Here is a 23,185-nt window from a genome sequence, read left to right on the forward strand (position 1 = left end):
ACGGAGCTAACTCCGTGAACTCCGTTACCATAGAGTTAGTAGAACAACTCTAGAGGAAAAGCTGGGCCGGAAAAGTGGGAACCTCTAGGGCGCCGCCCTGTTGCTACTGGTCAATGTGGCCAGCGCAATTACTATTGAAAGAGCTGAAAGCAACTACAGGTCACCTTATGCTTTCTCATATAAAAACTGCCTGATGGCTTTATGAAGGTGGTACGTTAATATTAAGTTTACAGAAAGCGATCGCTATGTCCGCGACTTATGTAAATCACGATGTACGCATTCTTGCAATAAAGGATGACGCGAATTTCGGTTTCGAATCTGTTTTTTGGATGCGTAGTAGTTTCGTACAGTTTACGTTTGACATGCGATCGTGCGTCGACATCGGATGCTATGGCACACTCGTGCCTTATGTGCCACCGAAGCCCCGAAGTGCTCTGGCATATACCTTCACATGTAAGTAAACGAATGTATCTCCTTGTTGAAAATATCACGCGAGTAGGCAGCTCTTGTGGTGCATCACAATCGTTTGAGAAGCGTCAGAGTAGAGCATTTTTCTGCATGCGGAGCGGTGTTTTTATTTGCAGGTTTCCCTTCAGTAGGAAATTGCTGGACAGGCGGACCAGCGCACCGGAATTGTACTGGCGAAGCCGCAAGCAACTCAAAGAATCTGTTTAATTGTTGCACTTTGAACAATCATGCTTCTACAAAGGCCACAGCAGACAAACAGCCTGATGCCGAGTATTTCTGTGCCACGAAGTAATCAAGAGGCGAGTGCCTAATGCGGACGAAATCGAGTGCATCGAGACTTAGAACGGCAGAAAGCTCAGCTACTTGGTAAGGATTCATTATGCAAAACAGAGGTGAGGCGTGCAGACAGGACACAAGAGTAGAGAAGTGGGCGGCGCTCGTGTTGTTTGCTTGTAAATACTCTACTCTTGTGTCCTGTCTGCACGCCTCACCTCCGTTTTGCATAACGAGTGCATCAACCCACATATTAATAGCGTAGGCGTTTTATTAACTGTGCAATATTTTCAACACTTCCTTGCATGCCATTTCATATGGAATATCTTTTCTGGTCACAAATTTGTGCAGCGAATCTATTTGCATGATTGACTCCGGGCCTGCGGGAACGTTCACTTGCACTTGATGCTGAGTCTTTTACATGTATCCATAAACTGAAGATATGCACATCAGATCCCTGCGAGCATTTTCAAAATTCAATTATTTTAGACAACAGGCACATATGCAATACTGACATAATCCCGAGTACCACTAAGCAGCTGGGACACATTTTTGTTGACCATACTCGCAGATAAATAAGTAGATCATGTGGACAGCTCCAGCTCATTCTCCTTAAATCAGTGTGTACAAGGGGTATGCAAAGATAATTTTTTTCTCGCGCACCGATTATTTTGCTGTATAAGCAAGAGAACCCACCACGTTAGTGTAACGTATCTTGCACATCACGCTAATATGTGCTTTAATTTACCAAGTGAGATGAGTTACTTTTATGGCTCATTCAGTCATATCACACTGCAAGCTGCATTCATCAATCTTCAATTGGATTTTGCAAATGTTTAATGAAACATGTTTCCCTTTTATGCAGATATGCAATGGCAAGCCCTTCCGTGTGTTCCAAAGGTAAAATTTAAGCTCTAAATTAAAGAAGACATTTTTAGTCAGAAACAAGCAAAAATGGTGAATGCAGAGTATCGAAGCCCAAGGTACAGAAATTATGAGAAGTTGTCGAATGATTTTAAGGAAAGAGTCATATTTGAAAATGCAAGACTCTTTAGTGGAGGTCAAGTAAGTCAATATAGGTAGAATACTCTGCAAAATTATGCGAGTGAGGGGATGTCAAACAATGGGTCAGGAAATGCGTTGTTTTTCTGCAAAACAAAAGCTGATTGCCATTACATAAGTCATTTTAGCATCATGAGACTGGTGCTTGATAAATTCAGAAATAAACCAAAAAACAAGACAAGCAAAAATAAAAAAAACTATTTAATGATGCTCTCTCCACAGTGGGATAAATAAAAACAAACACATCACATCTAATGTGGACATATCAGACGTCTTGTGAAACACTAAAGGAAAAATTCAGTTTCGAGCTATGGCACTTGCCGCATAGTTGTGGGGGGCCTTGCACTAATAGTGATAGTTACCACTGCATTTAGAAATTGAAAGCATTCGTGCAGACAAGGATGATTCTTTATATTTTCGGCTACCACTTCAAATGCCTCCACCAAGTGTTACAATGCTGCACGCAGCCATACTAAGGATCTCACAGCAACACCTGCAGGTAAAAAGCAGAAGCAGTTAAAGTGCTGGTGTGTACTGGACACTATGTTTGAAAATTTTTGGGCAAGAAGAGTGCAAGAAGCAGACATAACTGCATTGATTTCAATAATTTCCCATTTGAATGGCCTTTTCTTTTTGCTTAGACAATGCCTACGCCTAGTCACAGCAGCTCCCTCATACAGACTCCGCAAGCCAAGAGGCCGTGGAGGCAAATGCAGGTAAGAGGCAAGAAGCAATAGCACTGGTATCGACATTCATCTAATTTCTTTCTTTTTCTTTCGTTTAGGCAGCCAGCACACCTCGAACAGCCACCTTGACTGCGGGTGTGTCACCCTAGTCGCCAAGGAAACATTTGAGGGAAAGCGGCAGGCAACGTGAACAGCCACTTCTCCATGTAAACGATACCCTTTCTCTTGGATGACTCCTTCGCCACGCCAGCACACCTGTGCACAAAGATGCCGTGGAGGCACGTGCAGGTCAGAGGCAAGAAGCAGTGGCACTGGTGTCGACATTCACCCAATTTCTTTTTCTTACACTGAGGCAGCCAGCACACCTCGAACAGCCACCTTGACTGCGGGTGTGTCAGTAGATTCCTGTTGTACATATGCTCATAATAAACTTCAGTAAACTTGAACTTGATAATAAACTTGAAGGCAAATGGGACATTGATGCATTGTATTTTTGAACATTTATTGTACACATACAATATATGTTACACTTTGCAGTGCTACAGAGCGTATTTTGAAGCTTCCCCCTATATTTTGCACCTTTAATTACGTATGTGTTGTGTGGCCCTCAATGCAGTTCATGTTGTAGCAGCTGCTTTGTCTGTGTATCGCACATTGGCTTAAGCTCGTGATATCCACATACTTCTCTCACATATACAAAATAAAGTTCTATGTAGTCCTCAGTGTTACAACAAAAAATGAAAGCAAACAATCCAATCGTGGAATTGTGTTTAATACAGTGATTCCTATGACAGTTACTGACAAGTTGACAACTTGAACTGGTCAATTGGTCCATAGCCTCCTCTATTTTTCAAAAATAAAGGAGGCTATGGATCCGTCATGGCAAGGAATTGTATGTATACATAAAAAGAGGGGGGTGTGTGTGTGTGTGTTTGTAGTAGGGGGTATAGGATTAGGGCGGTACGAAAAAATGTACCAACACCGTCCTCTAGACCCATTGCGTTAAGGTACCGTAACAAAGCGTATTATGCATAAAGTTCACACAACCAACTCTGATATTACTGCACACGCCAGGCGACGCGAGCTACATTTGTCATGACGCATTCGCGACTGTACCGGATGCCCTCCATATTATTCTCTTTAATCGTGCACACTGCACCGAGGCAAAAGAAAGATGATGGGCGCAGGTGCCTTTAAGGTATCTCGACCTTGCGAGGCTCTGCTGCGCGTGCCAGGGGAGCTGTCCGTGCGAACACTCCCTGGCACACACCTGCCTCGGCGGCCCCAACCTACGTACCGTTCTGCTTCGAGCTTTGATCTCCCCACTGTCCCTTGGGTGCCCTGGAGTTCCTGCGCCGCCTGCTTTATTATAATCTCAGGTGCTCTCCTGAGACTTCCGTTTGTAGGTTACATGTGCCCTACCCCAACTGGATCAGTGCTTATAATCATAAAAAAGCCCGATCTATCGTCGCGACGATAGATCGCGAAAGCGGCTTTTGCAACATACCGCGCCCGTGCGAAGAGAATTACGGAACGCCAACGAGGAATCTGACCACAGCTTCGAGCTCGTAACCTCGTCGAGTGACACTCCTGCAACAGGCGTGACCGCTGAAAACCGCATACCACCGGAAACTTCAACAGGATCATCCCTCGGTTGCATAACTGCCTCCTGTACGGCCAACATGGACCACACCCGCACCGTCCCGCAACATAGAATAAAGAACCAACTCATAAAGCCCAAACACACGGCTGCACGCACACATCACGACAGTACAAGCGAGACACCATGCTGCTACGCTGCTACTGTTGCCGGATTAAAACTCACTACTGTCACCAAGTCTAGCAAGCGTCTCAGGAGCTGGCAACCTCGGCGCGTAGCAACATGGCGGCGCTCTTGCGGTTCCCGATTTCAATGCATGGGCCCTATGGGTAGCTTGTCCTCTAGAGTCAGTATAGTAACTCTATGTCCGTTGCAACCGCAGCTATCGGGCCAGAGCGTCCGCGATTCTGCAGTCGGCAGTGCGCGCGCGCGTGGCGCGTCCCGCAGTGCTTGCTGGGATTGCACCCCGGCGCACCGCCGATTTTCTCGGTGCGAGACGGGGCAACAGAAAACCGCTCCAACAGGGTGCGCTTCCGGTGATCGAGGATGGTCGGTGCGCACCGGTGCGGTTGATCGAGGATGAAAGTGCGCACCAATTCGCCCGGGTGCGCACCGGTGCGGGTGATCGAGGACGCTATTAAGTAGCGACAACCTTTGTTGTGCGCCGCCTTTTTCCCTCACACCAAATCCGGTTCCGGCATTTCCGGTTCCGGCGCTTCCGCTTCCTGGTGTTGCGCTGCAGGAATTTCCGCTTTGACTGCCGATGGTGAGCCCTCCGCGCGTGCTTAGAAGAGCTGTGGCAGTCACCATGAGAATACAAAGGCGACAAGCTGTTGTATTCCGCTGAAGTAGTAGTTCGAGGTCGCTGTCTTCCAAATGCACGAACAACGGCAGTGGTCTCCAAGCGCCCAGGCAGTACATTCCACTGTACGTTGTCTCTGGTGGCACAACCCGTCGAAGGTTGACGCGAAGCAGCGAACACGATCACATCGCTGATTACAATAGGCGGTGGTTCTTGGATGGAATCGCATTCACAGTTTAAAGCGCAGCTGGTGAAATTAAAGCCTCTCCATAAACGCGAAAGTAAACAACGCTAAAAAACATAGCGTCACTTTCACTCGGAACAGGAAGCTGCAGCTACGGAAGTTCCGCTTGACACCGGAAGCTAAGGGGGCGACTGGGAGAGGAGCGTGAGGAGGAGGGCAGGTTTTAACGTGGTCGGCGGAAACGTGTATGGAGGGGCCTTAGGTCGTCTGCTTCGGAAAGCACGTTTACAATATGGACCCACCACTTTCGGTTTTGTTGTACCACGGCCTGCAGCGAATACCGGGCGCCGATTTTTTCAGGGGTGGCACGCTGCGTAAAAGGAATAAATTATGCAACGCCGAATACGTGTACGCCGTTCAAGAAATAAGCCGCGAAGTTTTAGTGCGGTGTCAATCGCAAGTGAAGCGAGTCGCGTACGAAGTTGAACTTCAGGTAAGGCTTCACGCTGCTAGATTCAGGCGCACAAACGCGAGGAAAATGCTTGCTATAAATGAATTCACAGCAGTGATAAACAGACATGCGTACGGAACTGCTCGAGCGCACGATCGTACGCGCCGCGACAGCAGCGGTCTTTCGACATGCCGTGAAACGGCGGGCCTCCTGCAATCTTTGTTGACTGCATGCCGCCAGACAAGCAGTTATGCCTGCACTGTAGTAGCGCGGCCATCTGTCCCTTTAGCAACTGATAAATAACTGATGCAGTGCATATGATCTCGCAGTGACGTACGTGCGAATCGCGCTGCAGCGCGACCTCGTGCGCTGCTCGCTTGATGTAGCTTTTAATGACAGCGCTCGAACATCGATGTGCTGCAATCAATACTACCTTGCTGCGCTGCCTCAACGTGCTGGCTTGAGGTCAAGCATGAAGACATTTAACTCTCTAACCTGTGTTGCTCGTAGTGCATGGGGTAGTGAACTGTCACCGAATCAGCCCGACTATTTGTGGTCATTTGCACACCTGTTACTTCACCACTTCGCACCATTCCAATTGTTAATTGTCGCTGTGGCCGGGTCTCGAATCGTGAATCACCAGTCATGCCTGCTCCTATGTCGGTCTTCCGTCTGGACTGTAGGTGCAAAAGACCGAATTTTAGCACGCAGATAATCAAGCAAGCTTCAAGACAGGCGAAGCAGTCAATATGGCGCGGAGTTTCGCTTACCCAGCGCGACGAACTGCGGCTATCCAGCGCGCCTGACGCACCGCTTCGTGAGGCCTTCAATGAAAACGGTAGAATCTGATGTTGGGATTCAGGCCTTCTTGTTCATGGCAGCCCACGATACAGAAGTGAGGACGGTGACTTTTTCGAGGCTGAGCTAGGTCTCTCCGGATCGACGTCGCCGAATTCCTTCTGCTTCTAGCATTACGACTCACGGACAGTCCGTTTTCGTTTAACTATTGGCCTCGAGCTCCACCACTGGAAAAGCTGGCGCCACCGTCGGCGTGACGTGCTAGGAGGGATCACGTGGACATAGCGGCCGCGTCGGCTGCTTCGGGAGCGCCGAAGCGAGCTGAAAACAAAAGTTTAAATTTACTCGTACGCTGCGGTCCTCATTTAGTGGCGAGATTTTCCCGCTTCGAGTGTCTCCTTTAGAACGCTTGAAAGCACTACAATAGGCAGTGGCTGCCTTTGAAGGCGCGCAACATGATAGGCTACTGCTCGGTGCCGCAATGCCGGACGTACGCAACGGAGCCCGGTGTCAGCCTTATTCACACGTAGCCGGAGGTCAAGCTGCGCAAAGCTTGGCTCGCGAAACATAAAACCCGCAAACAGTCATCGGCTACAACTCGAGTATGCAGCAAGCACAAACGCGAGGAAGATTTCTGCTACGGCGCCGGGTCTGCGATCTTCGGAAAACGCGCACTGAGACACTCGCCCGAGTCCGCTCCCGATGTTAAGAACGGCCAGCTGCAGTGCAAGTTTGCCAGCCAGTTACGCCAGCGATGGTGACCTCATCTTGGAATGCCGCCGCCAACCTCTAGCCTCGTCGCCGTTGCGAGTGAAGGAGTTCTACAAATCCCCTCTGACGTCGGCTCCGGACCTTTACGCCTGTGTGTGTGTGCAGCACGTGTACGACAGCCCTCATTCTCCAAAAGGGCGGGTCATCTTGAATGACGTCGAACTATGACGTCGAGCAGAGAGCTTATAAGCAGCGATTGTCGGCTGCAGGGAGTACTCGTTGTGTGCTCGTTGTTGTGCTCGAGATGTACTAGTGAGCTGAGTGCTCGTTGTCGTGCTCGAGATGTACTCGTGAGCGGTGTGCTCGTAAGCTGTTTGCTGTATGTTAGTCTTGCGGGCTCCATATGAGAGTCACGCTAGACTGTCGATATATGTCTTGTCTAAGATATAAATAATGTAAATAAATCCTGTTCACCGAGTTCCTCTCTACGACCTTCAACTCCTTCAAATTGTAGCAGCGGCGAGATCGTCCGACGACTCCTACATTTGGTTGACAGCGGTGGGATCGTCCGACAACTCTTACAACTGGTGGCAGCGGTGGGATCGGCCTACGGCTCCTAGATCGGCCTACGACTCGGAGACAGCAACGGCAGCTGACGGACGTCGGCACATGGTGACCGACCGGTATCCTGATCAAGTTGGAGGCGACGTGAGATTGACCAACTCTTGCAACTGACTGGGTACGGCGGAGGACTGGTGGTATGGTGCTGCTTCAGTGAGTAAGCGTTTGGTTTTGGCTGTAGGACTTACCAGGCTTCAATTTCTCTATGTTTTTGGATTTGATTCGCTGGGATCTTTTACTTGTATTCTGATTTACGTGGGTATCGCAGCAAGTATTTTGTTACAGCAGAGCCAAAGCTTAAAGTAGCGACCATGGTCCTAATGTGTCTGACGAGAGCTGACCTGTTGTGGTCAGCTCTCGTAGTGTTGTCGCAGCTCTCGTAACTTGACGGAAACAGAAATTCGTAAGACGATTCTCGAAAGTGAGAATGATTTGAAATTCATAGAACAAATGGGCAAACGAATTCTAAGTAAGAAACGGGAACAGGAAGCAATTAGGCAAGAACAGGATGACTTTAGGCAAAAAACAGGAAGAAGCTAGGCAGAAACTAGAAAGTATTTCGCAGGAAGAAAGCCTAACAGAAGTTACGAGGCAGTACATTGATGCACTGAACATAGAGATTGAAGGTTTTGAGCAGATAATCGAGCAAAGTCAACAGCGGCTCAATGGGCTTGGCGGCACGTCAGTGATGGGCCATCCTAACCGACTTCACTTCTTCGCTGCGCAGTTCTTGGTGCTGTCCTGGATTCTGAAGCTAACACCGTACTCTGAACAGCCTGCCTGGATTCCACTGCCTGCCGATGAGGACGCCCCGCATTGCCATGGCGAGCTGCGCCGGACTTACCTCTACGGAACATCGGACTGCGCATCACAGATTACGCCGCTTCTGTCGCTGCGGTGTCATCGGCTGACCTCCTGGCTTCCTGGCACACTATCTTCGATTGACAGCGCCATCTTCCCTCGGATCCCCGATACAAAGCCTAGACAAACCATCGCCACGCTCAGTGGGCTTGGCGGCCCGTCAGTGATGGGCCATCCTAACCGACTTCACTTCTTCGCTACGCAGGTAACAAATTGCTGTTGCCTTTTCGCTAAACGCACTGGTTACAGAACATTACTCGTGCTGCCAGGCCCACGGCGCTCTCTTTGTATAGTATTTGACTGTGCTCGCATGCTATTGAAATTACTTTTGTTGGCAGGAGATATTGAAACTAATCCTGGACCTAGAAATGATCGAACTGTACTCCCTGCTGATATGCTTGATGTTCTGAAGGCATTGCAAATCGGACAGTCGGCCATGCTTGAGCAGCTAAATTCAATTAGGTCAACCCTTGCTGGTCATGAGAAAACATTCAGCAAACTCGGCACACGGTTGACCAAGATTGAATCCGACCTGTTGTCACTTTCGAATATAAAGTCCCAAGTAAATAACATAGAAAGCGTCGCTAATAGCAGCGCTGCTCAGGTAACTGTGCTGACTGACCGCATTAATGAGATCGAAAACAGATCCCGAAGATGTAACCTGGTTTTTTCCGGTGTCAGAGATGCGCGAAATGAGTCGTGGCGTGATTCTGAGGAATCAATAATTGAACACTGCCACAAAAACCTGGGCGTAACTATTCAAAGTCGTGATATAGAACGTGCCCACAGACTCGGCACTTTTCAGGAGGGAAAACGGAGGCCAATAATAGTAAAATTCGCCCACTTTAAAGATAAAGAAGGCATCCTTTTCTCAAGCGGTAAGCTGAAGGGCGCCGAATACGGCATTAGCGAAGACTTCTCCCCAGAAACTCGTCTGGCCAGGAGACGTCTCATCGAATTTGGAAAAGCGCAGCAATCTTCATTCAAGCTCCGTTACGACAAACTTATCTGTGGCCGAAAAACCTACGTTTACGATCACGCTAAACAGTAGGTCGTCGAACGTCAATCCTAGCAACAAGTGCAAAAGCCACTGAGGCCGACACAGCGTGTTAAGCACAATCTATCGTTGCTCTACACTAACATCCGCAGCCTGATACCCAAACGGGATTCGTTATGCAGCCTCATTTCCTCGTCATCCAGTAACATTGTTGCACTAACGGAAACATGGTTAAATTCCACAATACTTGATTGCGAAATTCTTCCAGATCTACCAGAATTTGATATTTTTCGCAAAGACAGGTGCGATGGAAGCCGTGGCGGCGGTGTGGCTATTGCTACTCGTCGCCAACTTAAGTGCTCTTTTGTAAATATAAGAACGCCTCTAGAAATGATTTGGACGTGCTGCCACGCCACTTCACCGCGCACGCTCATCGGCTGCTGCTATCGTCCACCCTGCACTGATAGCTCCTTTCTTTCGTTTTTTCACGATGCATTGTTTGAACTAACCACGGCTTATCCTAACACACCCATATTGTTACTCGGGGACTCCAACTTTCCAACTATAGATTGGAGTAACGTTGCGTCATGTCTAACACAAACAAACATGGCTAGCGAATTTATAAACATTTTCTTGCTGTTCGGTCTACCGCAGCTTGTTACTAAACCTACGCGAATAACTCAACACTCATCAAATATCCTAGATCTCGTCTTAGCCTCGCACCCCGATAAGATGCCTCCTCTTACGTACGTCAGTGGTCTTAGCGATCACACCGTCATTCATGCCACGTTTCCTTGCAATATACTCAAAAGTAAAATATCAAAGAAAGTACTAACACTATATGATAAAGCTGATTATCCAAGCATTAATCGTGAACTTTCTATCTTTCATGAGAAACTTGCCCTTACATATCAGCAGCGGTCGAATGAGAGTAACTGGGCACTTTTCAAAACAGAAATGCTGCGTTTAATGGGTCTTTACATTCCAACTATCACGATAAATGAAAGAGCGCGTTCCCCCTGGTTCAACACTACTTTAAAGCGCTTAAACAATAAGAAAACACGATTATTTCGTGTAGCCAAATGCTCAGGTTCTTCTCCTGCCTGGGAAAAATATAACAAAGCTACTAAAGAATATAACTCGTTAAAAGCACACACAAAACGTAATTTCTTTTCCACTACCGTCCCAAATATGTTGCACTCTAACCCGCGACGTTTTTGGAAAACCATAAAACCCGAAACTAATAGCTCTATTTCTCTATGTGATAATTCTGGCTCACCCATTTCTGACTCAAATGTTCGTGATGCCTTGAACCTTGCATTTTGTTCAATGTTTACAAAAGAACCTGCCAATGAATTACCAGATTTACAATTTTCCATTTTACACCAATGGAAGGTATTAATTTTAGGCCGGAAGGCATCATTAAGGTAATATATAGATGACCTGAAGTGCTCATCATCCTGTGGAACCGATGGCATTAATGCCAAAATGTTAAAAAATACAAAGTATGTCTGTAGTTCGATCCTCTGTATCATCTTTCAGCAATCACTTGACACAGGCATTGTTCCAAGAGACTGGAAAACAGGGAAGGTCATTCCAGTCTTCAAGAAAGGCGATCGGTCTTCCCCAGGTAACTACCGCCCCATTTCACTCACCAGCGTATGCTCTAAAATCATGGAACATGTCATTTACTCTCATGTTGCTAACTTCCTAACTTCAGTGAAGTTCTTTCACCCTAATCAACATGGCTTCAGGAAAGATCACTCATGCGAAACGCAGTTAGCTTTATTTATTCATGATATTCATTTAAACCTCGACTCTAAGATTCCAGTACGTAATGAGACGTTTCCGTAACCCGTAAAGACTATTCATTGTAGCTGTAGAGAGCCGATGCTCCCTTTTAGATACAGGCAGCATCGGAAACCTTCGTTTCTCGCCATCGGCCATACCATGCTGAATACGCCGGTTCTCGTCCGATCCCCGAAGCTAAGCAGCATTGGGCTCGGTCAGTACTTGGGAGGGAGACCACCTGGGAACACCGAGTGCTGATGGCACCTTTCTTTTTAATTTTTTTTGCCTGCACTTCTTTTTTGTTATTATTATTATTATTATTTTAGTTGGCATGTTTTGAATGTAGGCGTAAAGCAGTGGTGAGTGGACGCGTTGGCGAAATATAAACACTCATCATCCGCAGCCTCTCGTGCGTCAACATCGATGTGAGCTTCGCGGGCACAAATTCAAAACGACATGAAGGACGTGGCATGATGTTACGCGGAGTAATATGGCGACAAGAAGTGTCACTAATCGCGAAAATTATTCGCATAAACTGCTAACTGCATCGCTATTACACGCATGCAGGTTGATAACATCACATAGACGGCAGCACATTCCAAGCCACATGTGCAAGCCGCAGAAAAGCACACACAACGTGTTACGTCCACTCTCCTCTGCACAACTCGCACACGCAATTTTCTCTTTTCTAGCGCAGATCAACAAATTGAAACCACGTAATGAGACGTTTCCGTAACCCGTAAAGACTATTCATTGTAGCTGTAGAGAGCCGATGCTCCCTTTTAGATACAGGCAGCATCGGAAACCTTCGTTTCTCGCCATCGGCCATACCATGCTGAATACGCCGGTTCTCGTCCGATCCCCGAAGCTAAGCAGCATTGGGCTCGGTCAGTACTTGGGAGGGAGACCACCTGGGAACACCGAGTGCTGATGGCACCTTTCTTTTTAATTTTTTTTGCCTGCACTTCTTTTTTGTTATTATTATTATTATTATTATTATTTTAGTTGGCATGTTTTGAATGTAGGCGTAAAGCAGTGGTGAGTGGACGCGTTGGCGAAATATAAACACTCATCATCCGCAGCCTCTCGTGCGTCAACATCGATGTGAGCTTCGCGGGCACAAATTCAAAACGACATGAAGGACGTGGCATGATATTACGCGGAGTAATATGGCGACAAGAAGTGTCACTAATCGCGAAAATTATTCGCATAAACTGCTAACTGCATCGCTATTACACGCATGCAGGTTGATAACATCACATAGACGGCAGCACATTCCAAGCCACATGTGCAAGCCGCAGAAGAGCACACACAACGTGTTACGTCCACTCTCCTCTGCACAACTCGCACACGCAATTTTCTCTTTTCTAGCGCAGATCAACAAATTGAAACCACGTAATGAGACGTTTCCGTAACCCGTAAAGACTATTCATTGTAGCTGTAGAGAGCCGATGCTCCCTTTTAGATACAGGCAGCATCGGAAACCTTCGTTTCTCGCCATCGGCCATACCATGCTGAATACGCCGGTTCTCGTCCGATCCCCGAAGCTAAGTAGCATTGGGCTCGGTCAGTACTTGGGAGGGAGACCACCTGGGAACACCGAGTGCTGATGGCACCTTTCTTTTCAATTTTTTTTGCCTGCACTTCTTTTTTGTTATTATTATTATTATTATTATTATTTTAGTTGGCATGTTTTGAATGTAGGCGTAAAGCAGTGGTGAGTGGACGCGTTGGCGAAATATAAACACTCATCATCCGCAGCCTCTCGTGCGTCAACATCGATGTGAGCTTCGCGGGCACAAATTCAAAACGACATGAAGGACGTGGCATGATATTACGCGGAGTAATATGGCGACAAGAAGTGTCACTAATCGCGAAAATTATTCGCATAAACTGCTAACTGCATCGCTATTACACGCATGCAGGTTGATAACATCGATCACATAGACGGCAGCACATTCCAAGCCACATGTGCAAGCCGCAGAAGAGCACACACAACGTGTTACGTCCACTCTCCTCTGCACAACTCGCACACGCAATTTTCTCTTTTCTAGCGCAGATCAACAAATTGAAACCACGTAGTGAGACGTTTCCGTAACCCGTAAAGACTATTCATTGTAGCTGTAGAGAGCCGATGCTCCCTTTTAGATACAGGCAGCATCGGAAACCTTCGTTTCTCGCCATCGGCCATACCATGCTGAATACGCCGGTTCTCGTCCGATCCCCGAAGCTAAGCAGCATTGGGCTCGGTCAGTACTTGGGAGGGAGACCACCTGGGAACACCGAGTGCTGATGGCACCTTTCTTTTCAATTTTTTTTGCCTGCACTTCTTTTTTGTTATTATTATTATTATTATTTTAGTTGGCATGTTTTGAATGTAGGCGTAAAGCAGTGGTGAGTGGACGCGTTGGCGAAATATAAACACTCATCATCCGCAGCCTCTCGTGCGTCAACATCGATGTGAGCTTCGCGGGCACAAATTCAAAACGACATGAAGGACGTGGCATGATATTACGCGGAGTAATATGGCGACAAGAAGTGTCACTAATCGCGAAAATTTTCGCATAAACTGCTAACTGCATCGCTATTACACGCATGCAGGTTGATAACATCACATAGACGGCAGCACATTCCAAGCCACATGTGCAAGCCGCAGAAAAGCACACACAACGTGTTACGTCCACTCTCCTCTGCACAACTCGCACACGCAATTTTTTCTTTTCTAGCGCAGATCAACAAATTGAAACCACGTAATGAGACGTTTCCGTAACCCGTAAAGACTATTCATTGTAGCTGTAGGGAGCCGATGCTCCCTTTTAGATACAGGCAGCATCGGAAACCTTCGTTTCTCGCCATCGGCCATACCATGCTGAATACGCCGGTTCTCGTCCGATCCCCGAAGCTAAGCAGCATTGGGCTCGGTCAGTACTTGGGAGGGAGACCACCTGGGAACACCGAGTGCTGATGGCACCTTTCTTTTCAATTTTTTTTGCCTGCACTTCTTTTTTGTTATTATTATTATTATTATTATTATTTTAGTTGGCATGTTTTGAATGTAGGCGTAAAGCAGTGGTGAGTGGACGCGTTGGCGAAATATAAACACTCATCATCCGCAGCCTCTCGTGCGTCAACATCGATGTGAGCTTCGCGGGCACAAATTCAAAACGACATGAAGGACGTGGCATGATATTACGCGGAGTAATATGGCGACAAGAAGTGTCACTAATCGCGAAAATTATTCGCATAAACTGCTAACTGCATCGCTATTACACGCATGCAGGTTGATAACATCGATCACATAGACGGCAGCACATTCCAAGCCACATGTGCAAGCCGCAGAAGAGCACACACAACGTGTTACGTCCACTCTCCTCTGCACAACTCGCACACGCAATTTTCTCTTTTCTAGCGCAGATCAACAAATTGAAACCACGTAGTGAGACGTTTCCGTAACCCGTAAAGACTATTCATTGTAGCTGTAGAGAGCCGATGCTCCCTTTTAGATACAGGCAGCATCGGAAACCTTCGTTTCTCGCCATCGGCCATACCATGCTGAATACGCCGGTTCTCGTCCGATCCCCGAAGCTAAGCAGCATTGGGCTCGGTCAGTACTTGGGAGGGAGACCACCTGGGAACACCGAGTGCTGATGGCACCTTTCTTTTCAATTTTTTTTGCCTGCACTTCTTTTTTGTTATTATTATTATTATTATTATTATTTTAGTTGGCATGTTTTGAATGTAGGCGTAAAGCAGTGGTGAGTGGACGCGTTGGCGAAATATAAACACTCATCATCCGCAGCCTCTCGTGCGTCAACATCGATGTGAGCTTCGCGGGCACAAATTCAAAACGACATGAAGGACGTGGCATGATATTACGCGGAGTAATATGGCGACAAGAAGTGTCACTAATCGCGAAAATTTTCGCATAAACTGCTAACTGCATCGCTATTACACGCATGCAGGTTGATAACATCACATAGACGGCAGCACATTCCAAGCCACATGTGCAAGCCGCAGAAAAGCACACACAACGTGTTACGTCCACTCTCCTCTGCACAACTCGCACACGCAATTTTTTCTTTTCTAGCGCAGATCAACAAATTGAAACCACGTAATGAGACGTCTCCGTAACCCGTAAAGACTATTCATTGTAGCTGTAGAGAGCCGATGCTCCCTTTTAGATACAGGCAGCATCGGAAACCTTCGTTTCTCGCCATCGGCCATACCATGCTGAATACGCCGGTTCTCGTCCGATCCCCGAAGCTAAGCAGCATTGGGCTCGGTCAGTACTTGGGAGGGAGACCACCTGGGAACACCGAGTGCTGATGGCACCTTTCTTTTCAATTTTTTTTTTGCCTGCACTTCTTTTTTGTTATTATTATTATTATTTTAGTTGGCATGTTTTGAATGTAGGCGTAAAGCTGTGGTGAGTGGACGCGTTGGCGAAATATAAACACTCTTCATCCGCAGCCTCTCGTGCGTCAACATCGATGTGAGCTTCGCGGGCACAAATTCAAAACGACATGAAGGACGTGGCATGATATTACGCGGAGTAATATGGCGACAAGAAGTGTCACTAATCGCGAAAATTTTCGCATAAACTGCTAACTGCATCGCTATTACACGCATGCAGGTTGATAACATCACATAGACGGCAGCACATTCCAAGCCACATGTGCAAGCCGCAGAAAAGCACACACAACGTGTTACGTCCACTCTCCTCTGCACAACTCGCACACGCAATTTTTTCTTTTCTAGCGCAGATCAACAAATTGAAACCACGTAATGAGACGTTTCCGTAACCCGTAAAGACTATTCATTGTAGCTGTAGAGAGCCGATGCTCCCTTTTAGATACAGGCAGCATCGGAAACCTTCGTTTCTCGCCATCGGCCATACCATGCTGAATACGCCGGTTCTCGTCCGATCCCCGAAGCTAAGCAGCATTGGGCTCGGTCAGTACTTGGGAGGGAGACCACCTGGGAACACCGAGTGCTGATGGCACCTTTCTTTTCAATTTTTTTTTTGCCTGCACTTCTTTTTTGTTATTATTATTATTATTTTAGTTGGCATGTTTTGAATGTAGGCGTAAAGCTGTGGTGAGTGGACGCGTTGGCGAAATATAAACACTCTTCATCCGCAGCCTCTCGTGCGTCAACATCGATGTGAGCTTCGCGGGCACAAATTCAAAACGACATGAAGGACGTGGCATGATATTACGCGGAGTAATATGGCGACAAGAAGTGTCACTAATCGCGAAAATTTTCGCATAAACTGCTAACTGCATCGCTATTACACGCATGCAGGTTGATAACATCACATAGACGGCAGCACATTCCAAGCCACATGTGCAAGCCGCAGAAAAGCACACACAACGTGTTACGTCCACTCTCCTCTGCACAACTCGCACACGCAATTTTTTCTTTTCTAGCGCAGATCAACAAATTGAAACCACGTAATGAGACGTTTCCGTAACCCGTAAAGACTATTCATTGTAGCTGTAGAGAGCCGATGCTCCCTTTTAGATACAGGCAGCATCGGAAACCTTCGTTTCTCGCCATCGGCCATACCATGCTGAATACGCCGGTTCTCGTCCGATCCCCGAAGCTAAGCAGCATTGGGCTCGGTCAGTACTTGGGAGGGAGACCACCTGGGAACACCGAGTGCTGATGGCACCTTTCTTTTCAATTTTTTTTGCCTGCACTTCTTTTTTGTTATTATTATTATTATTATTATTATTTTAGTTGGCATGTTTTGAATGTAGGCGTAAAGCAGTGGTGAGTGGACGCGTTGGCGAAATATAAACACTCATCATCCGCAGCCTCTCGTGCGTCAACATCGATGTGAGCTTCGCGGGCACAAATTCAAAACGACATGAAGGACGTGGCATGATATTACGCGGAGTAATATGGCGACAAGAAGTGTCACTAATCGCGAAAATTATTCGCATAAACTGCTAACTGCATCGCTATTACACGCATGCAGGTTGATAACATCACATAGACGGCAGCACATTCCAAGCCACATGTGCAAGCCGCAGAAGAGCACACACAACGTGTTACGTCCACTCTCCTCTGCACAACTCGCACACGCAATTTTCTCTTTTCTAGCGCAGATCAACAAATTGAAACCACGTAATGAGACGTTTCCGTAACCCGTAAAGACTATTCATTGTAGCTGTAGAGAGCCGATGCTCCCTTTTAGATACAGGCAGCATCGGAAACCTTCGTTTCTCGCCATCGGCCATACCATGCTGAATACGCCGGTTCTCGTCCGATCCCCGAAGCTAAGTAGCATTGGGCTCGGTCAGTACTTGGGAGGGAGACCACCTGGGAACACCGAGTGCTGATGGCACCTTTCTTTTCAATTTTTTTTGCCTGCACTTCTTTTTTGTTATTATTATTATTATTATTATTATTTTAGTTGGCATGTTTTGAATGTAGGCGTAAAGCAGTGGTGAGTGGACGCGTTGGCGAAATATAAACACTCATCATCCGCAGCCTCTCGTGCGTCAACATCGATGTGAGCTTCGCGGGCACAAATTCAAAACGACATGAAGGACGTGGCATGATATTACGCGGAGTAATATGGCGACAAGAAGTGTCACTAATCGCGAAAATTATTCGCATAAACTGCTAACTGCATCGCTATTACACGCATGCAGGTTGATAACATCGATCACATAGACGGCAGCACATTCCAAGCCACATGTGCAAGCCGCAGAAGAGCACACACAACGTGTTACGTCCACTCTCCTCTGCACAACTCGCACACGCAATTTTCTCTTTTCTAGCGCAGATCAACAAATTGAAACCACGTAGTGAGACGTTTCCGTAACCCGTAAAGACTATTCATTGTAGCTGTAGAGAGCCGATGCTCCCTTTTAGATACAGGCAGCATCGGAAACCTTCGTTTTCTCGCCATCGGCCATACCATGCTGAATACGCCGGTTCTCGTCCGATCCCCGAAGCTAAGCAGCATTGGGCTCGGTCAGTACTTGGGAGGGAGACCACCTGGGAACACCGAGTGCTGATGGCACCTTTCTTTTCAATTTTTTTTGCCTGCACTTCTTTTTTGTTATTATTATTATTATTATTTTAGTTGGCATGTTTTGAATGTAGGCGTAAAGCAGTGGTGAGTGGACGCGTTGGCGAAATATAAACACTCATCATCCGCAGCCTCTCGTGCGTCAACATCGATGTGAGCTTCGCGGGCACAAATTCAAAACGACATGAAGGACGTGGCATGATATTACGCGGAGTAATATGGCGACAAGAAGTGTCACTAATCGCGAAAATTTTCGCATAAACTGCTAACTGCATCGCTATTACACGCATGCAGGTTGATAACATCACATAGACGGCAGCACATTCCAAGCCACATGTGCAAGCCGCAGAAAAGCACACACAACGTGTTACGTCCACTCTCCTCTGCACAACTCGCACACGCAATTTTTTCTTTTCTAGCGCAGATCAACAAATTGAAACCACGTAATGAGACGTTTCCGTAACCCGTAAAGACTATTCATTGTAGCTGTAGGGAGCCGATGCTCCCTTTTAGATACAGGCAGCATCGGAAACCTTCGTTTCTCGCCATCGGCCATACCATGCTGAATACGCCGGTTCTCGTCCGATCCCCGAAGCTAAGCAGCATTGGGCTCGGTCAGTACTTGGGAGGGAGACCACCTGGGAACACCGAGTGCTGATGGCACCTTTCTTTTCAATTTTTTTTGCCTGCACTTCTTTTTTGTTATTATTATTATTATTATTATTATTTTAGTTGGCATGTTTTGAATGTAGGCGTAAAGCAGTGGTGAGTGGACGCGTTGGCGAAATATAAACACTCATCATCCGCAGCCTCTCGTGCGTCAACATCGATGTGAGCTTCGCGGGCACAAATTCAAAACGACATGAAGGACGTGGCATGATATTACGCGGAGTAATATGGCGACAAGAAGTGTCACTAATCGCGAAAATTATTCGCATAAACTGCTAACTGCATCGCTATTACACGCATGCAGGTTGATAACATCGATCACATAGACGGCAGCACATTCCAAGCCACATGTGCAAGCCGCAGAAGAGCACACACAACGTGTTACGTCCACTCTCCTCTGCACAACTCGCACACGCAATTTTCTCTTTTCTAGCGCAGATCAACAAATTGAAACCACGTAGTGAGACGTTTCCGTAACCCGTAAAGACTATTCATTGTAGCTGTAGAGAGCCGATGCTCCCTTTTAGATACAGGCAGCATCGGAAACCTTCGTTTCTCGCCATCGGCCATACCATGCTGAATACGCCGGTTCTCGTCCGATCCCCGAAGCTAAGCAGCATTGGGCTCGGTCAGTACTTGGGAGGGAGACCACCTGGGAACACCGAGTGCTGATGGCACCTTTCTTTTCAATTTTTTTTGCCTGCACTTCTTTTTTGTTATTATTATTATTATTATTATTATTTTAGTTGGCATGTTTTGAATGTAGGCGTAAAGCAGTGGTGAGTGGACGCGTTGGCGAAATATAAACACTCATCATCCGCAGCCTCTCGTGCGTCAACATCGATGTGAGCTTCGCGGGCACAAATTCAAAACGACATGAAGGACGTGGCATGATATTACGCGGAGTAATATGGCGACAAGAAGTGTCACTAATCGCGAAAATTTTCGCATAAACTGCTAACTGCATCGCTATTACACGCATGCAGGTTGATAACATCACATAGACGGCAGCACATTCCAAGCCACATGTGCAAGCCGCAGAAAAGCACACACAACGTGTTACGTCCACTCTCCTCTGCACAACTCGCACACGCAATTTTTTCTTTTCTAGCGCAGATCAACAAATTGAAACCACGTAATGAGACGTCTCCGTAACCCGTAAAGACTATTCATTGTAGCTGTAGAGAGCCGATGCTCCCTTTTAGATACAGGCAGCATCGGAAACCTTCGTTTCTCGCCATCGGCCATACCATGCTGAATACGCCGGTTCTCGTCCGATCCCCGAAGCTAAGCAGCATTGGGCTCGGTCAGTACTTGGGAGGGAGACCACCTGGGAACACCGAGTGCTGATGGCACCTTTCTTTTCAATTTTTTTTTTGCCTGCACTTCTTTTTTGTTATTATTATTATTATTTTAGTTGGCATGTTTTGAATGTAGGCGTAAAGCTGTGGTGAGTGGACGCGTTGGCGAAATATAAACACTCTTCATCCGCAGCCTCTCGTGCGTCAACATCGATGTGAGCTTCGCGGGCACAAATTCAAAACGACATGAAGGACGTGGCATGATATTACGCGGAGTAATATGGCGACAAGAAGTGTCACTAATCGCGAAAATTTTCGCATAAACTGCTAACTGCATCGCTATTACACGCATGCAGGTTGATAACATCACATAGACGGCAGCACATTCCAAGCCACATGTGCAAGCCGCAGAAAAGCACACACAACGTGTTACGTCCACTCTCCTCTGCACAACTCGCACACGCAATTTTTTCTTTTCTAGCGCAGATCAACAAATTGAAACCACGTAATGAGACGTTTCCGTAACCCGTAAAGACTATTCATTGTAGCTGTAGAGAGCCGATGCTCCCTTTTAGATACAGGCAGCATCGGAAACCTTCGTTTCTCGCCATCGGCCATACCATGCTGAATACGCCGGTTCTCGTCCGATCCCCGAAGCTAAGCAGCATTGGGCTCGGTCAGTACTTGGGAGGGAGACCACCTGGGAACACCGAGTGCTGATGGCACCTTTCTTTTCAATTTTTTTTGCCTGCACTTCTTTTTTGTTATTATTATTATTATTATTATTATTTTAGTTGGCATGTTTTGAATGTAGGCGTAAAGCAGTGGTGAGTGGACGCGTTGGCGAAATATAAACACTCATCATCCGCAGCCTCTCGTGCGTCAACATCGATGTGAGCTTCGCGGGCACAAATTCAAAACGACATGAAGGACGTGGCATGATATTACGCGGAGTAATATGGCGACAAGAAGTGTCACTAATCGCGAAAATTATTCGCATAAACTGCTAACTGCATCGCTATTACACGCATGCAGGTTGATAACATCACATAGACGGCAGCACATTCCAAGCCACATGTGCAAGCCGCAGAAGAGCACACACAACGTGTTACGTCCACTCTCCTCTGCACAACTCGCACACGCAATTTTCTCTTTTCTAGCGCAGATCAACAAATTGAAACCACGTAATGAGACGTTTCCGTAACCCGTAAAGACTATTCATTGTAGCTGTAGAGAGCCGATGCTCCCTTTTAGATACAGGCAGCATCGGAAACCTTCGTTTCTCGCCATCGGCCATACCATGCTGAATACGCCGGTTCTCGTCCGATCCCCGAAGCTAAGTAGCATTGGGCTCGGTCAGTACTTGGGAGGGAGACCACCTGGGAACACCGAGTGCTGATGGCACCTTTCTTTTCAATTTTTTTTGCCTGCACTTCTTTTTTGTTATTATTATTATTATTATTATTATTTTAGTTGGCATGTTTTGAATGTAGGCGTAAAGCAGTGGTGAGTGGACGCGTTGGCGAAATATAAACACTCATCATCCGCAGCCTCTCGTGCGTCAACATCGATGTGAGCTTCGCGGGCACAAATTCAAAACGACATGAAGGACGTGGCATGATATTACGCGGAGTAATATGGCGACAAGAAGTGTCACTAATCGCGAAAATTATTCGCATAAACTGCTAACTGCATCGCTATTACACGCATGCAGGTTGATAACATCGATCACATAGACGGCAGCACATTCCAAGCCACATGTGCAAGCCGCAGAAGAGCACACACAACGTGTTACGTCCACTCTCCTCTGCACAACTCGCACACGCAATTTTCTCTTTTCTAGCGCAGATCAACAAATTGAAACCACGTAGTGAGACGTTTCCGTAACCCGTAAAGACTATTCATTGTAGCTGTAGAGAGCCGATGCTCCCTTTTAGATACAGGCAGCATCGGAAACCTTCGTTTCTCGCCATCGGCCATACCATGCTGAATACGCCGGTTCTCGTCCGATCCCCGAAGCTAAGCAGCATTGGGCTCGGTCAGTACTTGGGAGGGAGACCACCTGGGAACACCGAGTGCTGATGGCACCTTTCTTTTCAATTTTTTTTGCCTGCACTTCTTTTTTGTTATTATTATTATTATTATTTTAGTTGGCATGTTTTGAATGTAGGCGTAAAGCAGTGGTGAGTGGACGCGTTGGCGAAATATAAACACTCATCATCCGCAGCCTCTCGTGCGTCAACATCGATGTGAGCTTCGCGGGCACAAATTCAAAACGACATGAAGGACGTGGCATGATATTACGCGGAGTAATATGGCGACAAGAAGTGTCACTAATCGCGAAAATTATTCGCATAAACTGCTAACTGCATCGCTATTACACGCATGCAGGTTGATAACATCACATAGACGGCAGCACATTCCAAGCCACATGTGCAAGCCGCAGAAAAGCACACACAACGTGTTACGTCCACTCTCCTCTGCACAACTCGCACACGCAATTTTTTCTTTTCTAGCGCAGATCAACAAATTGAAACCACGTAATGAGACGTTTCCGTAACCCGTAAAGACTATTCATTGTAGCTGTAGGGAGCCGATGCTCCCTTTTAGATACAGGCAGCATCGGAAACCTTCGTTTCTCGCCATCGGCCATACCATGCTGAATACGCCGGTTCTCGTCCGATCCCCGAAGCTAAGCAGCATTGGGCTCGGTCAGTACTTGGGAGGGAGACCACCTGGGAACACCGAGTGCTGATGGCACCTTTCTTTTCAATTTTTTTTGCCTGCACTTCTTTTTTGTTATTATTATTATTATTATTATTATTTTAGTTGGCATGTTTTGAATGTAGGCGTAAAGCAGTGGTG

General features: G+C 46.8%; 1 long non-coding RNA gene and 18 other non-coding genes across 20 annotated transcripts; all 19 read left to right on the plus strand.

Annotated features, from left to right (window-relative positions):
- The first annotated feature begins 390 nt into the window (after window positions 1-390).
- LOC142566849 (uncharacterized) lies at window positions 391-3,192 on the plus strand. 2 transcript variants are annotated; one of them, XR_012825146.1, is made up of 3 exons: window positions 391-453; window positions 585-2,519; window positions 2,588-3,192. It is a non-coding gene; the product is annotated as an uncharacterized LOC142566849 (long non-coding RNA). The 2 variants fall into 2 exon arrangements; XR_012825147.1 differs by lacking the exon at window positions 391-453 and having other exon boundaries at window positions 513-834; window positions 1,607-2,519.
- Window positions 3,193-11,449: 8,257 nt separating this feature from the next.
- LOC142566868 (5S ribosomal RNA) lies at window positions 11,450-11,568 on the plus strand. Its single transcript, XR_012825149.1, has one exon. It is a non-coding gene; the product is annotated as a 5S ribosomal RNA (ribosomal RNA).
- A 554-nt stretch (window positions 11,569-12,122) lies between these two features.
- Window positions 12,123-12,241, plus strand: LOC142566884 (5S ribosomal RNA). The gene has a single exon (XR_012825163.1). It is a non-coding gene; the product is annotated as a 5S ribosomal RNA (ribosomal RNA).
- Window positions 12,242-12,801: 560 nt separating this feature from the next.
- LOC142566889 (5S ribosomal RNA) lies at window positions 12,802-12,920 on the plus strand. The gene has a single exon (XR_012825168.1). It is a non-coding gene; the product is annotated as a 5S ribosomal RNA (ribosomal RNA).
- A 564-nt stretch (window positions 12,921-13,484) lies between these two features.
- Window positions 13,485-13,603, plus strand: LOC142566895 (5S ribosomal RNA). The gene has a single exon (XR_012825171.1). It is a non-coding gene; the product is annotated as a 5S ribosomal RNA (ribosomal RNA).
- A 553-nt stretch (window positions 13,604-14,156) lies between these two features.
- Window positions 14,157-14,275, plus strand: LOC142566906 (5S ribosomal RNA). Its single transcript, XR_012825172.1, has one exon. It is a non-coding gene; the product is annotated as a 5S ribosomal RNA (ribosomal RNA).
- Window positions 14,276-14,839: 564 nt separating this feature from the next.
- Window positions 14,840-14,958, plus strand: LOC142566917 (5S ribosomal RNA). Its single transcript, XR_012825174.1, has one exon. It is a non-coding gene; the product is annotated as a 5S ribosomal RNA (ribosomal RNA).
- A 559-nt stretch (window positions 14,959-15,517) lies between these two features.
- On the plus strand, window positions 15,518-15,636 carry LOC142566874 (5S ribosomal RNA). The gene has a single exon (XR_012825153.1). It is a non-coding gene; the product is annotated as a 5S ribosomal RNA (ribosomal RNA).
- A 552-nt stretch (window positions 15,637-16,188) lies between these two features.
- Window positions 16,189-16,307, plus strand: LOC142566875 (5S ribosomal RNA). The gene has a single exon (XR_012825154.1). It is a non-coding gene; the product is annotated as a 5S ribosomal RNA (ribosomal RNA).
- Window positions 16,308-16,859: 552 nt separating this feature from the next.
- LOC142566876 (5S ribosomal RNA) lies at window positions 16,860-16,978 on the plus strand. Its single transcript, XR_012825155.1, has one exon. It is a non-coding gene; the product is annotated as a 5S ribosomal RNA (ribosomal RNA).
- A 560-nt stretch (window positions 16,979-17,538) lies between these two features.
- LOC142566890 (5S ribosomal RNA) lies at window positions 17,539-17,657 on the plus strand. The gene has a single exon (XR_012825169.1). It is a non-coding gene; the product is annotated as a 5S ribosomal RNA (ribosomal RNA).
- A 565-nt stretch (window positions 17,658-18,222) lies between these two features.
- Window positions 18,223-18,341, plus strand: LOC142566877 (5S ribosomal RNA). Its single transcript, XR_012825156.1, has one exon. It is a non-coding gene; the product is annotated as a 5S ribosomal RNA (ribosomal RNA).
- Window positions 18,342-18,894: 553 nt separating this feature from the next.
- LOC142566878 (5S ribosomal RNA) lies at window positions 18,895-19,013 on the plus strand. The gene has a single exon (XR_012825157.1). It is a non-coding gene; the product is annotated as a 5S ribosomal RNA (ribosomal RNA).
- Window positions 19,014-19,577: 564 nt separating this feature from the next.
- On the plus strand, window positions 19,578-19,696 carry LOC142566879 (5S ribosomal RNA). The gene has a single exon (XR_012825158.1). It is a non-coding gene; the product is annotated as a 5S ribosomal RNA (ribosomal RNA).
- Window positions 19,697-20,255: 559 nt separating this feature from the next.
- On the plus strand, window positions 20,256-20,374 carry LOC142566880 (5S ribosomal RNA). Its single transcript, XR_012825159.1, has one exon. It is a non-coding gene; the product is annotated as a 5S ribosomal RNA (ribosomal RNA).
- A 552-nt stretch (window positions 20,375-20,926) lies between these two features.
- Window positions 20,927-21,045, plus strand: LOC142566881 (5S ribosomal RNA). The gene has a single exon (XR_012825160.1). It is a non-coding gene; the product is annotated as a 5S ribosomal RNA (ribosomal RNA).
- A 560-nt stretch (window positions 21,046-21,605) lies between these two features.
- LOC142566891 (5S ribosomal RNA) lies at window positions 21,606-21,724 on the plus strand. The gene has a single exon (XR_012825170.1). It is a non-coding gene; the product is annotated as a 5S ribosomal RNA (ribosomal RNA).
- Window positions 21,725-22,288: 564 nt separating this feature from the next.
- Window positions 22,289-22,407, plus strand: LOC142566882 (5S ribosomal RNA). Its single transcript, XR_012825161.1, has one exon. It is a non-coding gene; the product is annotated as a 5S ribosomal RNA (ribosomal RNA).
- A 554-nt stretch (window positions 22,408-22,961) lies between these two features.
- Window positions 22,962-23,080, plus strand: LOC142566883 (5S ribosomal RNA). Its single transcript, XR_012825162.1, has one exon. It is a non-coding gene; the product is annotated as a 5S ribosomal RNA (ribosomal RNA).
- The last annotated feature ends 105 nt before the right edge of the window (window positions 23,081-23,185 follow it).

Source organism: Dermacentor variabilis, unplaced genomic scaffold (assembly GCF_050947875.1).
Source record: "Dermacentor variabilis isolate Ectoservices unplaced genomic scaffold, ASM5094787v1 scaffold_13, whole genome shotgun sequence".
Taxonomy (NCBI): Eukaryota; Metazoa; Arthropoda; class Arachnida; order Ixodida; family Ixodidae; genus Dermacentor; species Dermacentor variabilis.